The 14,261-nt window shown below is 41.4% G+C and overlaps 1 non-coding gene across 3 annotated transcripts in view; it reads left to right on the forward strand.

The window, feature by feature from the left end:
- LOC100344325 (uncharacterized) overlaps positions 1 to 14,261 on the forward strand; it is a 46,842-nt gene that overhangs the window by 11,849 nt on the left and 20,732 nt on the right. For 2 of the 3 annotated variants that reach the window (XR_011381981.1, XR_011381982.1), the window contains exons 2-3: positions 1,277 to 1,415; positions 13,146 to 13,247. This is a non-coding gene — a transcript (uncharacterized protein). Of the gene's footprint in view, positions 1 to 1,276; positions 1,416 to 4,609; positions 11,162 to 13,145; positions 13,248 to 14,261 lie in introns of those variants that run through there. The other variant, XR_007922495.2, reaches the window with a different exon arrangement.

A 14,261-nucleotide genomic window follows, 5' to 3' on the forward strand; every position in this document is an offset into this window, starting at 1 on the left:
CTACTAAATCAATGTCAATACTTCAATTGATTATTTGCTCTATTTGCTACTGTTATTCTTTTGCTTTTAAGTTTCAATATTTCTCACAATGTGCACACTGTGGCATGAGGTTGTGTTAAAATTAGTGTGCAGGTGTGCCTTACACAATATTGAAGACTGCATGGGGTTTCGATCCTCAAGGAATAGACCCTGGGATGGAGTTTTATGTGCATAATGTGATGGAGGATGTGTTAAAGAAGCATAACTAAGCAGAAGCAGAAGAAGAAGGGCAGGGCAGTTGCACCAGAAATCTCACAGAACCCTGCAGAGTGCTGGAGCTGAGGTGGCCCTGCAGTGTTGTCATGGATGGAAGCAAGAGGGCAGTCACTTCTTAGAGGTGCTCACTGGACAGAAGGTGTGATCTTGAGCCAGAGAGTTCACTTTAGGCCAGGACAGTTCCTGGAAAGAGACTCAGCTAAGAACCTTCAGCTACCAATGCCTGACTCAGCAGCTGGAGTAATGAATACTTCCATCCTGGAGTGGGTTGTTCTGGGCGACCCTTGTGACAGCTCCCGTAAGGACCTATCAAGGGAAGACGAGGCCCAAAACAACAGACACGTGAACTCCACCAGCTTACTTTATGCAGGGGTCCTTGCTATCTTAACATGAGACCCTGAAGTCATCCAATGTAAAAAGTATACAGAAAATACTTAACTAATATTTACATGAGTTCAGTCTAATGTGAGTTAACATCAGGAGAGAGGCCTTTCTTCAGTTAGTGGTGGGGTAAAAATAGGAAGCTAAGACTTCAAAATGCTTTTTTTTAAAGCATCCCTTTTTTCTTTTTTTTTTTTTTAAAGATTTATTTATTTATTTGAAAGGCAGAGTTACAGAGAGGCAGAAGTAGAGAGAGAGAGAAAGAAAGAGAGGTCTTCCATCCATTGGTTCACTCCCTAGGTGGCTGCAATGGCCAGAGCTGTGCAGATCGGAAGCCACGAGCCAGTGGCTTCCTCTAGGTCTCCCATGTAGGTTCAGGGGTCCAAATACTTGGGCCATTTTCTACTGCTCTTCCTAGCCATAGCAGAGAGCTGGATTGGAAGTAGAGTAGCCAGGACTTGAACTGGTGCTCACATGGGATGCTGGCGTTGCAGGTGGTGGCTTGCCCCACTACGCCACAGCCTGGCCCCTCAAAATGCTTCTAATTGGATTTTTCCCAGGCTCCAGGCTGGAATAGGGCCATTTTACACTGTTTCTTGTATCCATCATAAATGTTTACTGAGCTTCTATAACGTTCCAGGCACTGCAATGACTTGTGACACAGGGAAGAACCATCCTGTTCTCAACCCTATGAAATTCTTCAGGAGAAACCAGACAAGTACATAGTTATTACATAGCATGGCTGTTGTGACATGGGGAAAACAGGAATAGAAGATCTGGTAAGAAAAATGTACTAGTGTATTATATGTGGTTCATACTGGTTTACCAAAGAGTTCTACATTTTTAGAAACTGGGTGAGCATTTGGTGCAGTAGGTAAGACACCTGCATCCCATATCAGAGCTCCTGGCTTTGAGTTCTGACTCAGCTTCTGCTTCCTTATTCCTGAGAATGCACACCCTGGGAGGCAACAGTGATGGCTCAAGTAATTGGGTCCCTGCCGCCCAAAAGGGAGACTCAGATTGAGTTCCAGGATCCTAGCTTAGGCTTGAACCTGTCCTGGCTGTTATGGGCATTTATACAGGGATCCGTGGCTGGATCTGTATGTCTCTGTCTCTCTATGTTTCTTTGAAATTATTTTTTTAAGATTTATTTATTTATTTATTTTAAACTTTTATTTAATGAATATAAATTTCCAAAGTACAGCTTATGGATTACAAAGGCTTCCCCCCCATAATGTCCCTCCCACCCGCAACCCTCCCCTTTCCCACTCCCTCTCCCCTTCCATTCACATCAAGATTCATTTTCAATTCTCTTTATATACAGAAGATCAGTTTAGCATACATTAAGTAAAGATTTCAACAGTTTGCTCCCACACAGAAACATAAAGTGAAAAATACAGTTTGAGTACTAGTTATAGCAATAAATCTCAATGTACAGCACACTAAGGACAAAGATCCTACAGGAGGAGTAAGTGCACAGTGACTCCTTTTGTTGACTTAACAAATTGACACTCTTGTTTATGTCATCAGTAATCACCCTAGGCTCTTGTCATGAGCTGCCAAGGCTATGGAAGCCCCCTGAGTTCACTGACTCTGATCATATTTAGACAAGGCCATGGTCAAAGTGGAAGTTCTCTCCTCCCTTCAGAGAAAGGTACCTCCTTCTTTGATGACCTGTTCTTTCCACTGGGATCTCACTCACGGAGAGCTTTCATTTAGTTTTTTTTTTTCCCCCCAGAGTGTCTTGGCTTTCCATGCCTGAAATAGTCTCATGGGCATTTCAGCCGGATCCACATGCCTTAAGGGCTGATTCTGAGGCCAGAGTGCTGTTTAGGACATCTGCCATTCTATGGGTCTGCTGTGTATCTCACTTCCCATGTTGGATCATTCTCTCCCTTTTTTATTCTATTAGCTAGTATTTGCAGACACTAGTCTTGTTTATGTGCTCCCTTTGGTTCTTAGTCCTATCATTATGGTCAATTGTGAACAGAAATTGATCACTGGGACTAGTGAGATGGCATTGGTACATGCCACCTTGATGGGATTGAATTGGAATCCCCTGGTATGTTTCTAACTCTACCGTTTGAGGTAAGTCAGCTTGAGCATGTCCCGAATTGCACATCTCTTCCCTCTCTTATTCCCACTCTTATATTTAACAGTGATCACTTTTCAGTTAAGTTTCAGCACTTAAGAAGAATTGTGTATTGATTACAGTATTCAACCACAAGTATTAAGTAGAACAAACAAAAAAAGTACTAAGAGGGATAACATATTAAGCTGCTCATCAACAGTCAGGGTGAGGGCTGATAAAGTCACCGTTTCTCATAGTGTTCATTTCACTTTAAGAGGTTTCCTTTTTGGTGCTCAGTTAGTTGTCGCCTATCAAGGAGAACAAGTGGTATTTGTCCCTTTGGGATTAGCTTATTTCACTCAGCATAATGTTTTCCAAATTCCTAACAGGGATCACTTTTCAGTTAAAATTTAAACACCTAAGAATAATTGTGTGTTAATTACAGAGTTATTTTTTGAAAGAGTTATAAAGAGAGAGAAGGAGTGGGGGTGGGGGTGAGAGAGAGAGGGGGGGGGTCTTCCATTTGCTGGTTCACTCCCAAATTGGCCGCAATGGCTGGAGGTGTGTTGATCTGAAGCCAGTAATCAGGAGCTTCCTCCGGGTCTTTCATGCAGGTACAGGGGCCCAAGGACTTAGGCCATCTTCTACTGCTTTCCCAGGGCACAGCAGAGAGCTGGATTGGAAGTGGAGCAGCCAGGACTTGAACCAGAACCTATACGGGATGCTGGCCCTGCAGGTGGTGGCTTTACCCACTATGTCACAGCGCTGCCCCCATCTTTGTATTTCAAAGAATGATAAATAATTAAGAAATTTTGCCACCTTATTACTAAACATGGGTTTTATTAAAAATCAAATTATATAAACTTACCAATGATAAACTATATTGAAAATAAGGTTAATACATACTCAAAATTCATCATCTCCTAATCATTTTACTATTATTTATCTTCCTTAGGTTCTTTATTGTGTCTCTCTAATAGAAATAATGTACCACGGTGTGTGTACTGTGCTTACCTTTTAACCTGTGTACACAGTGATATTGCAGTGGGGGCTTGAAAATGTTCATGGTGGGAGTGATTACACCACAGAAATTGATTAATTTTCCCTCCCTCCCCTCACTTTGGCAAGGTTTTATTTTTTTGGTTGGTTGAATAGGTAGACTTAAGAACATGATGGAGAAAATGTTAATAAAACAGATCAAACTTAAACATGTGCCATTTCTGTAACCATCACATTTGAATAGAACCCAAAATGTTCTTCCAATATTTGGAAGTCATCATCTGATTCAGCTCATGTCACTGTTGAATGAACGAAGTTATCACATACATCTTCATTCTTACCCAATGTCAATGAGAATATTAACTAATGCTTATTTCAGATTATATTAGTTTGTCAGTGATATGAGTAACTTCTGTATTAGACAATAACGCGACGTTGATTCAGGCTAATTTTATGAAATCATGATTGACTTACAGACATAGTCTAGCTAAGAATAGTTGAGTTCAGCAAAAAACAAAGTAAGTATTCTCTGAGAATCAATTGGTTATGTGATGTAAAAGGAATATTGCATGTTTTATAATTTATGTAATTTGTGTGCTATATATCCCTTTTGCATCTGTAACATTATAAATTTTGTGTATATATACATGATGCGTATTCTCCCAGAAAACATGCCACCAGATGAAGCAGAGCTAATACAGAAGTTTGCACATTTATGGTATGAACTTGTGGAGAGGCACTTCACAAATCAGAAAGGATAGAGTAAAGGGGGTAGGGAGGAATAGTAAAGGGAAGGCTGAGCTGAGCTCACCAGTAGAATTCTTTTTTTTTTTTTAATTTAATGAGCATAAATTTCCAAAGTACAGCTTATGGATTACAATAGCTTCCTTCCCCCCCATAACTTCCCTCCCACCCACAACGCTCCCCTCTCCCACTCCCTCTCTCCTTCCCTTCACATCAAGATTTTCAATTATCTTTATATACAGAAGATCAATTTAGCATATATTAAGTAAAGATTTCCACATTTTGCTCCCACACAGAAACACAAAGTGTAAAATACTATTTGACTACTAGTTATAGCATTAATTAAACACCAAGAGTAATTGTGTATTAATTACAGAGTTCAACCACTAGTTTTAAGTAGAATATAAAATGCAACTTTTGTATTGTTGTGGCTTCCCCCCACAACCTCCCTCCCTCCCGTGGCCCTCCCCTCTCCCACTCCCTCTCCCATCCCGCCCTTCATCACGTTTCATTTTCAATTACCTTCATATACCAGTAGAATTCTGATTCCTCTTCTTTCTTATACACTATGTTCTTCCATAGACCAAGAGGAAGATAACATTCACAAACTCTCTCATGTTATCATTGGACAAAATGAAGATACACGAATGTGTTGTTTCTCCTAGTTGTTCCCACTTCTGCTACAGCCTCATTTTGTGCAAGACTGAAATGGCCTGCTTTCCCTGTGAGATGCTTCTAGTGGTTTGGAGGTCATTATCTGATTCAGATCATGTCACTGTTGAATGAATAAGTTATCACATACATCTGCATTTTTCGCTCTGCATGGATTCTCTAGTGTTTCCCATGGCAGAACCATTTGATGTGTTTGTCTGGAAAACCAAGCTTCCCTCTCACCATTGCAAAGCACCATCCATTCATCATAGATCCAAGTTTCCATGTTGATTATGATGGGGTTCACATCTCCCTGGGAATGCAGCATGGTGCAATGTTTGCTCAGCCCTCCTAAGAGCATTTATGGAGGCAAGGGTCTGCTCTTATCTCTTATCCACGTCATGTCATTTGTCCAGGCTTCAGGATCAGATCTGCCCTCTCAACTTTTATTTTGCTGTTCTCACATGGATGTGCTTCTCAAAATGTGGTCTTCTCAAAAGTATATGATGGAATATGTGACAAATCAGAAATATTTTTGAATTCAAATACAATATTTAAATGCAACATTTCTGGCCGGCGCCACGGCTCAATAGGCTAATCCTCCGCCTGCGGCACCAGCACACCGGGTTCTAGTCCTGGTGGGGGCGCCGGATTCTGTCCCAGTTGGCCCTCTTCCAGTCCAGCTCTCTGCTATGGCCTGGAAATGCAGTGGAGTATGGCCCAAGTCCTTGAGCCCTGCACCCTCATGGGAGACCAGGAAAAGTACCTGGCTCCTGGCTTTGGATCAGCGCGATGCGACAGCCGCAGCAGCCATTGGAGGGTGAACCAACGGTAAAAGAAGACCTTTCTCTCTGTCTCTCTTTCTCACTGTCCACTCTGCCTGTCAAAATAAATAAATAAATAAATGCAACATTTCTAGGGCTTGAATTAAGGGAATGTGGAGAGATGAGGATGCTAGTGTGAGTAGGGATTAGGATCTGAAAGGCCCAATAAGTTTACTAATGATTTTGAAGTGTTCATCTTTCCTGAAGTATAGAGAATGAGTGTCTTGGTTTGACTTGGGGGCAAAACTAGAGCCTAGGAAAGTGGTTAAGATGGTGTAGGAAGCCAGGTGAAAGAGCATGGTCACCCAGCCTCAAGAACTGTCAGTGTGATCAGAGAAAAATAGCATTATTCAAGTAAACTCTTAGTTACAAGGGACTGGGAACACATGAAATTATCCAAATCTTCACCATAACAAACACAAGTAGAACACCTGCCCCTATGATAGATGGTCTATCTTGGAAAAGGTGATCATTTCCAGTAATGCAGTTTTGAGAGCTATTAGTTATTTTTTTCCTTTTAACAGAATTGATTAAACTTTATTGTAGGTGGGGAGATAGAAGAAATAAAGGAGAGACTTTAAAATAGAGGAGATATTTATCTTCTACCCTGTAAATTTGATATTTGACTTAGGAGCAAAAGAAAGATGCCAAGTTGCATTTAATGTATGTGTCCAGCTCTGAGACTCCAAATATCATGGTGTTGTACACACCCCATGTAGGGTCAGAATCTTCCATGGTCTTTTTTGCAGGGAACGATGAGCATGGATCAAGTCAGAAAATCCAGCAGGACGATTGAGGCCTGGAACTTTTGTCCTCTGGATTTAAAAAGGCGTGAACACATTTGGGACATTAATTTCAGACAGTATGTTAGACATATTGCATGAAGACAGCATTGTTGGTTTATAAAAGTGTATTCAAAGTTTTTAAAGAATCACAGATATATTCCTATAATACTTATTTTAGTGCCATAAAGGTATGATATTTTAAGGGCTTCTACAAGTTAATTAAGGAGATCTTTATTCAACATTTGACCATAATTATTATTTTTTGTGTGGCTGATTTCCTCTTATTATCACTGTGGGTTACTGTTTGTGATTTCAAATAGCACATTTTTAAAGACAATTTTATTTACTTAAAGATGAAGAGGAACTTTGATTGTCTGAGATTGCCTGAAGCAGCCTTAATAGTCAAAAAAGATGGTTAGTGCTCCTGGAAAGGGAAATGTAACCCTAGGATTACACCCCTGAGAGATGATACTTCAATTCAAATTGGGAGTCGCAGAGTAATTGCAGTCTGTGGTAATGTATCTTCAGCATCTTGAAGTAGCTATTAGATGGGTAGAGCTTTCCCCATGAGGAATGAGATTGTTCACTGGGAGATATCTTTTGCCTCTTCCAGACCACTAGAGCAGCTTTTGAACAATGCACAGAGAAACACAATACCCATACATGACATTTTATGGCGTGATCTGAAAATTAACTGAGAATAATTTCATTCTTATCTGTTGTGGACTGTGCTACATGTAAAAATAAATAAGCAAATAAATAAATACATTAGTATCTTGAAAGACTATATTCAGGTTAATGTTTCTGCTCTATAATGAATATAAAATTTGAAATTCTTAGAGACCTTTCTTAGTGTACAGGTAAGTCAGTGAAAAATTCTACACATCATGAGTCATTAAATGCATTGTATATGTACTCTTTACAGAAAAACATTTATAGAATAAAAAATAGACTGCCATTTTTTTCTTTTCCCTGTAGGTAAACAGTGACTGGCAGAAGACCATGAGATTTTTTTTTTTTTACTATTAATTGTGCAAATTGAGCCACTGGTTTTCTTAAATATCCAGTGAATGGGGCTATTTGACTTTTAAATTTTTTTGGTTAAAATTTTTGATACAATTTTCCTTGGTTAAAATTCAGACAAGAAGTAGCAGAAGTTGGTTTAAAAAGACCTTGGAAGAAAGTCAGACTCATGGAGGGTTGTGAAGCACAGAGAAATGACATTGAGGAGGAAAGTAGCAGGTGGGAGACCAACCCCTCCTGAGGGGCAGAGGCTGCAGAAAGAATATGGGTTCCTTTGTCTCCCAGAACTGATGGATGGTGAGCTAATCTCAGAGAGCCCTGTCAGGAGGGGAGGACCCAGCCTGAGATAAGAGATCCTGGCTGTGAAGGTGATTATGAAAATGTCATGCCTGGAGTGATAACAAAAGCCAAGTAAGAAGACTAAGCATCATGAGAGAATGGGTTTTAAATCAAGTTGGTAGAACAAGAACAAAAATGACAGACAGAGAGCAAGGTTGAGTGATCAAGGAGACTGGGGCAATATAAGGAAGAACTAGATGTACTACAGTTTGATCTGATCAGATCAGGAACTAAATTTGTAATTGCTGACAGGCAGCCAGGCAGTTGATGTAGAGATTCTTGAACACAGTGGTAACTTGGGTTCACCAGAAGACAGGCAAGGACTTGATATCAAGAACACAATGTCAAGGATTTCAGCCAGGTGGGCCTTCCTGAGTCTGTGAATTTAAGACATTGGGAGACAGATGCAGTGGCTACAGTGCTGGAAATCACGCAATGTTAACGGTAGCACTGCTATAGAAACTGAGGAGTAGGACAGATTCATTCAAAAATTATGCAGTGAGCACTAATCTTGAGATGAGTACAATGAATGGTATACAAAAAATATATTATGGCTTTCTCTTGTGCTCAGAGATCTTAAAATCTTGTACAGATACCACCAGTGGCCACACCTTCCCCAACCAAACTAAACCAAACAAGGGGGGATAGTTTGCAATGCTGCTGATATATGCTTTTATGCTCACTTTGCTTTTTGACAGGTGGGCTTCAGTTCCCAGTGAGCTTGACCTGGAGACTGGCATGCAGCAAGTATTTTGACAGTTATGACAGTTCTGGGAAAAGTGATTGCTCAGTGGACAGGAAATAGATTGAGGTATTTTCTTGACATTGATTCTAATTTAGCACTTGTGCATGTTGTCAATGGTTTTTGAGCAATGCAATAAGTAGTACTGGAATCTTCTCCTTGGCCATATCAAGCACTAGGTCCAGGATGAAACTTTATGATAGGTATTTAGTATGATATGACTCACAGGAGAAACACATTTGATTTGTTTTAAGGGAATCCAATATAAAATTAGTTTGTGTGTAATTTAGGCACTTTTTCTGGTGTTCGTTTGAAGGTGATTGTATTTGTTCTTTTTGTTAATGACTTATTTATTTGAAAGACAAACACACACACACACATGCACACACACACAGAGAGAAAGAGAGAGAGAGAGAGAGAGAGAGAGAGAGAGAGAGATCACCAAATGTCTGAAACAGCCATGTGGATGGCAGGAACTGAACTACTCAAGCCATTACTGTTGCCTCCCAAGTTGCACATTAGCAGAAAGCTGGAATTGGAAGCAGAGCCAGGACTGGAACCCACTCACTCCCATGTGGGACGTCAGCGTTCCAAGTGGCATCTTTTTTTTTTTTTTATTTTTTTGTCAGGCAGAGTTAGACAGTGAGAGAGAGACAGAGAGAGAGTTATAAACAGTGAGAGAGAGAAGAAAGGTCTTCCTTCTGTTGATTCACTCCCCAAATGGCCGCTATGGCTGGCGTTGCGCCAATCTGAAGCCAGGAGCTGGGTACTTCCTCCTGGTCCCCCATGTGGGTGCAGGGACCCAAGCACTTGGGCTATCCTCTGCTGCCCTCCTGGGCCACAGCAGAGAGCTGGACTGGAAGAGGAACAACCGGGACTAGTACCTAGCACCCAAACCAGGACTAGAACCCTAGGTGCTGGCGCCACAGGCAGAGGATTAACCAAGTGAGCCACTGTGCCTGCCCCAAGTGGCATCTTAACTGCTATGTCAAATACTCGCTCCAGGGGGACTGTCCATATACAGAGGGCCCCTATACAGTAGTCCTCAGTCTCCACGAGAAACCCAAGCCTGGCTGGCAGGAGGTCTGTGTCACTGTTCAGATTTTCCCCTGTGTGGCTTTGGGGACATCACATAATCTGTGTTTGAACTTCTTGTCCATAAGTGCACCCTGGGCTGGAAGACAGTTCAGAACTGGCAACATTTCAGCTGAGTGGACAGAGCTCAAGATAGGCACTTGAAGGCAAAATCTGAAATCACTGTTTCCCTCTTTACTGCACATTTCCCTCTTTACTGCGTGGCTCCCACTTTGCTCTTCCTATTCTCTTTATCCTAGGAAAGATGCTGACATCTTTTTGAGACTTCCAGAAGGGATTATGGGAGGGGTTTGACATCTTTTTCTGGAGCGATAAGAGAGTTAAAAAAAATGCGCTGTCTTGTTATGGGGCTGAGTTTGATTTTTTGTAGAATAAACATGGCCATGGTCCCAGAGGTTGAAATATGACATATTATTCTGTGTGTTTTTTTTAAAGATTTATTTATTTATTTGAAAGTCAGTGTTACACACAGAGAGAAGGAGAGGCAGAAAGAGAGACAGGTCTTCCATCTGCTGCTTCACTCCCCAATCGGCTGCAATGGCTGGAGCTGCGCCGATCTGAAGCCAGGAGCCTCTTCCGGGTCTTCCACACGGGTGCAGGGGCCTAAGGACTTGGGCCATCTTGCACTGCTTTCCCAGGCCATAATAGAGAGCTGGATAAGAAGTGGAACAGCTGGGACTTGAATCAGCGCCCATATGGGATGCCAGCACTGCAGGAGGTGGATTTACCCACTGTGCCACAACACTGGCCCTGACATGTGATTTTTTTTCTTTTCTTTTCAAATTTTATTTAGTAGATATAAATTTCCAAAGTACAACTTTTGAATTATAGCAGCTTTTCCCCCTTAACCTCCCTCCCACCTGCAACCATCCCATCTCCCGCTCCCTCTTTCATCCCATTCTTCATCATGATTCATTTTCAATTATCTTTATATACAGAAGATCAACTTAGTATTTCAACAGACTGCACCCACAAAGACACACAAAATATAAAGTACTGTTTGAATAGTAGTTTTACCATTAATTCTCCTAGTACAACACATTAAGGACAGAGATCCTACATGGAGAGCAGGTGTACAGTGACTCCCATTGTCGATTTAATAATTGACACTCTTATTTATGACATCAGTAATCACCTGAGGTTCTTGTCATGAGCTCCCAAGGCTGTGGTAGCCTCTTCAGTTCACCAACTCTGATCTTATTTAGACAAGGCCATATTCTAAGTGGAAGTTCTCTCCTCCCTTCAGAGAAAGGTACCTCCTTCTTTGATGGCCCGTTCTTTCCTCTGGGATCTCACTCACAGAGATCTTTCATTTAGGTCATTTTTTTTTTCCCACAATGTCTTGGCTTTCCATGACCTGTGATTCTTTTTTTTTTTTTTTTTTTTTTGACAGGCAGAGTGGACAGTGAGAGAGAGACAGAAAGAAAGGTCTTCTTTTTGCCATTGTTTCACCCTCCAATGGCCGCCACGGCCAGTGCGCTGCGGCCGGAGCACCGCGCTGATCCGAAGGCAGGAGCCAGGTACTTATCCTGGTCTCCCATGGGGTGCAGGGCCCAAGTACTTGGGCCATCCTCCACTGCACTCCCCGGGCCACAGCAGAGAGCTGGCCTGGAAGAGGGGCAACCGGGACAGAATCTGGCGCCCTGACCGGGACTAGAACCCGGTGTGCAGGCACCGCAAGGCGGAGGAGTAGTCTAGTGAGCCGCGGCGCCGGCCAGACCTGTGATTCTTATGCAATGGAAGGTATAGGATGCCTTTTCGGCTAACAGCAAGAATGAATGATTTCTGTGTTTCAAAGCTGAGTTTCTCTGGGAGATCCTATTACCAATAAGAAATGTACTTGGAAGAAAGACCCTTGTGTTAGGGAGTGGGTGAGAGGCATACATGAGAGGCATGAAGTAGAAGTAAGCCAGTTCCAAAGTGAAATCTTATCAATTTGCTGAGGGCAAAGATGGCATCACTTGCTTTAGTCATCAAGCAATCTGGGTTAATTATTAACCCCCCCCCCCCAAAAAAATAAAACACTGCTCCATTGCTCAGTATTAACCATGGTGTACTTGAGTTTTTTTGTTGGATATTTGTCTGCCCACAGATTAAGCTGAAGATAATATCTAAAATGAATCAAGAAGGCCCATAAAAATATGTACCCTGCCCTGTTGATCCTCTGAAGTTTCAGAGGCAGTATCTGTTGTAAGTCAGGCACAACTACCTAAATCACAGCTAATATCTGCTCTTTGATTTCACTGTACAGTATTTTATAACTGAAGTCCAAATATTAAAAATGTAAAGCCAGTCTCCAACAGTCTTCAGAAGTAAATTTCTTCTTTATCTTTATTATCATTTTGTGCTTAATTAAAAAATGAAAAATATTTTCATTTTCACATAAAAATAGGAATGATGAGGACAGGATAAATCTGCTGAGGGATATTGCAAACTGGGACATAATCTTTAAAAGACAGCATTACATTGAAAAGATGTTATTTATTTGAAAGACAAAGTGTTTACTGAGGAAAGGGAGGGAGGGAGAGATGGAGGGGGGGTGGGCAGAGAGGCGGGAGAGAGAGAGAGGACATTTTCCCACCAGCTGTCTCATTCTGGAACTGAGCCAGAACAAAGCCAGAAGTGGGAACTTGATATAGGTCTCCCAAGAGGGTGACAGTTACCCTACTGCTTGAATTATCATCTGCTACCACTCAGAATCTGCCTTAGCAGGAAGCTGCAGTCAGGTGTTGGAGCCAGGTAGCAAACTCAACTACTCTGATACGGGATGTAGGCATCTTAACCACTAAGCTAAATGCTCACCTCCAAAGAGTATTATATATTTTGGTAATAAATAATGACAACTATATTTTACACCTCATCTTCCCTATAGCTTTTAGCACTCTGACTTCCTGGAAATTCTAGATTTTTCTAGGCATCAATAGAATGTTTTGACTGTGAAGATCATCAGAGAAGTGTCAAAAAAGATTTGAGAAGAAAGAGAAAGTGGAAGCATACGCTTGGCAGATTGTCCAGAGAAATCTTTTGGAGGAGATTGATCTACTAATTTTATACTTTTTTGGTTAGAGTTTTGGTTGTTTTCTCTCATTCATCATATCCAACTCATCAGCAAATCCTGTAGGTTCTATCTTTAAAATAAATCTCACATCGGACATTTCAATGGCTTCAAAGTGCTATCACTTTTCACAGGAGCAACTGTAATAGTTTTTTTTTTAATCATTTCACTATTTCCACAGTGGTCCATGGTATCTCATCGTAAAAGTCAGATCCTGAATTGAAGATCAATTTATATAATTTCCCTGACTGACAATTCTCAAGGTCTTCCAACCACCTTGAAGGTAAAGTTCCAATTCCTTATCATGAGTGGTGTGAATTATGTTAGGTAGATGCCTATGATGACTGCCAATGATCACTACCTTCTTTTATTCATGCTTCTGTGTAACCCCCACAACTGGTGTGTGAGCTAGACTTTGACATTTGCTGTTCTGTACAGAATAAGGAAGAGATATGGTATTTCACTTCTGTGACTAGGTTACATGAGGCCATGACTTCCGTCTTGCTCAAGGACTTTTTACTTTACAATTGTGTGCTTTAAGGAAGATGTCATGTTGGAGAGGTCAACAAGACAAGGAACTGAGGGTGACTTCTGACTAACAGTCAGTAAGGAACTGAAGCCCTCAGTTCCACAACCACAAAGAACTTGAATCTTGGTAATAACCACAGAAGGAGCTTTGAAGTGGATCTTCTATAGCTGTGTTGAGCCTTTAAATGATTCTAGCACTGGCATCATCTTGACTTCTGGGACAGAGGGAGGCAGTAGGTGGAGGAAAGAGGAGACCACAGGCAGTAGATTCACTGTCTGAGAGTCTCTGAAACAGACAGTCCAGCTGAACCTGGATAACCAATCCATGACTCTAAAGGATCTGGTCCTTGGAGAATTCTCAGACCTCATCTCCCTTCACTTCTTCCCTCCCCTTCCTGTGTTTCTCTAGAAACTCTGCTCTTCTCTTTCTTGGATACACCATCATGTTCTGGCTCTATGGACATTATGCTTGCCATTTGGAATGTGCTTGGAATGTTCTTACCTGCGACCTTCACTTGGCTGTTTCTCATTTTCTGGCCTTGTTTTAATTCTCACTTCCCCATAGAAGTTTTCCTGGTCTCCCTCCAAGAAGGAGCTAGACCTACAACTCCCACCTTCCTCTTTTTTTGCCTGACTCCTCCCTGTGTCCTTCTGACCTGCAATGTTTTTCCTTCCTGGCCTTATGAGTTGCTTGTTTACTGTTTATTGTCTATCTCTGAACTAGATTTTAAGCCTCACAAAGGTTGTCACGTGGTCTTTGTTGCTTAGA

The sequence above is a fragment of the Oryctolagus cuniculus genome, chromosome 14 (assembly GCF_964237555.1).
Source record: "Oryctolagus cuniculus chromosome 14, mOryCun1.1, whole genome shotgun sequence".
NCBI lineage: Eukaryota > Metazoa > Chordata > Mammalia > Lagomorpha > Leporidae > Oryctolagus > Oryctolagus cuniculus.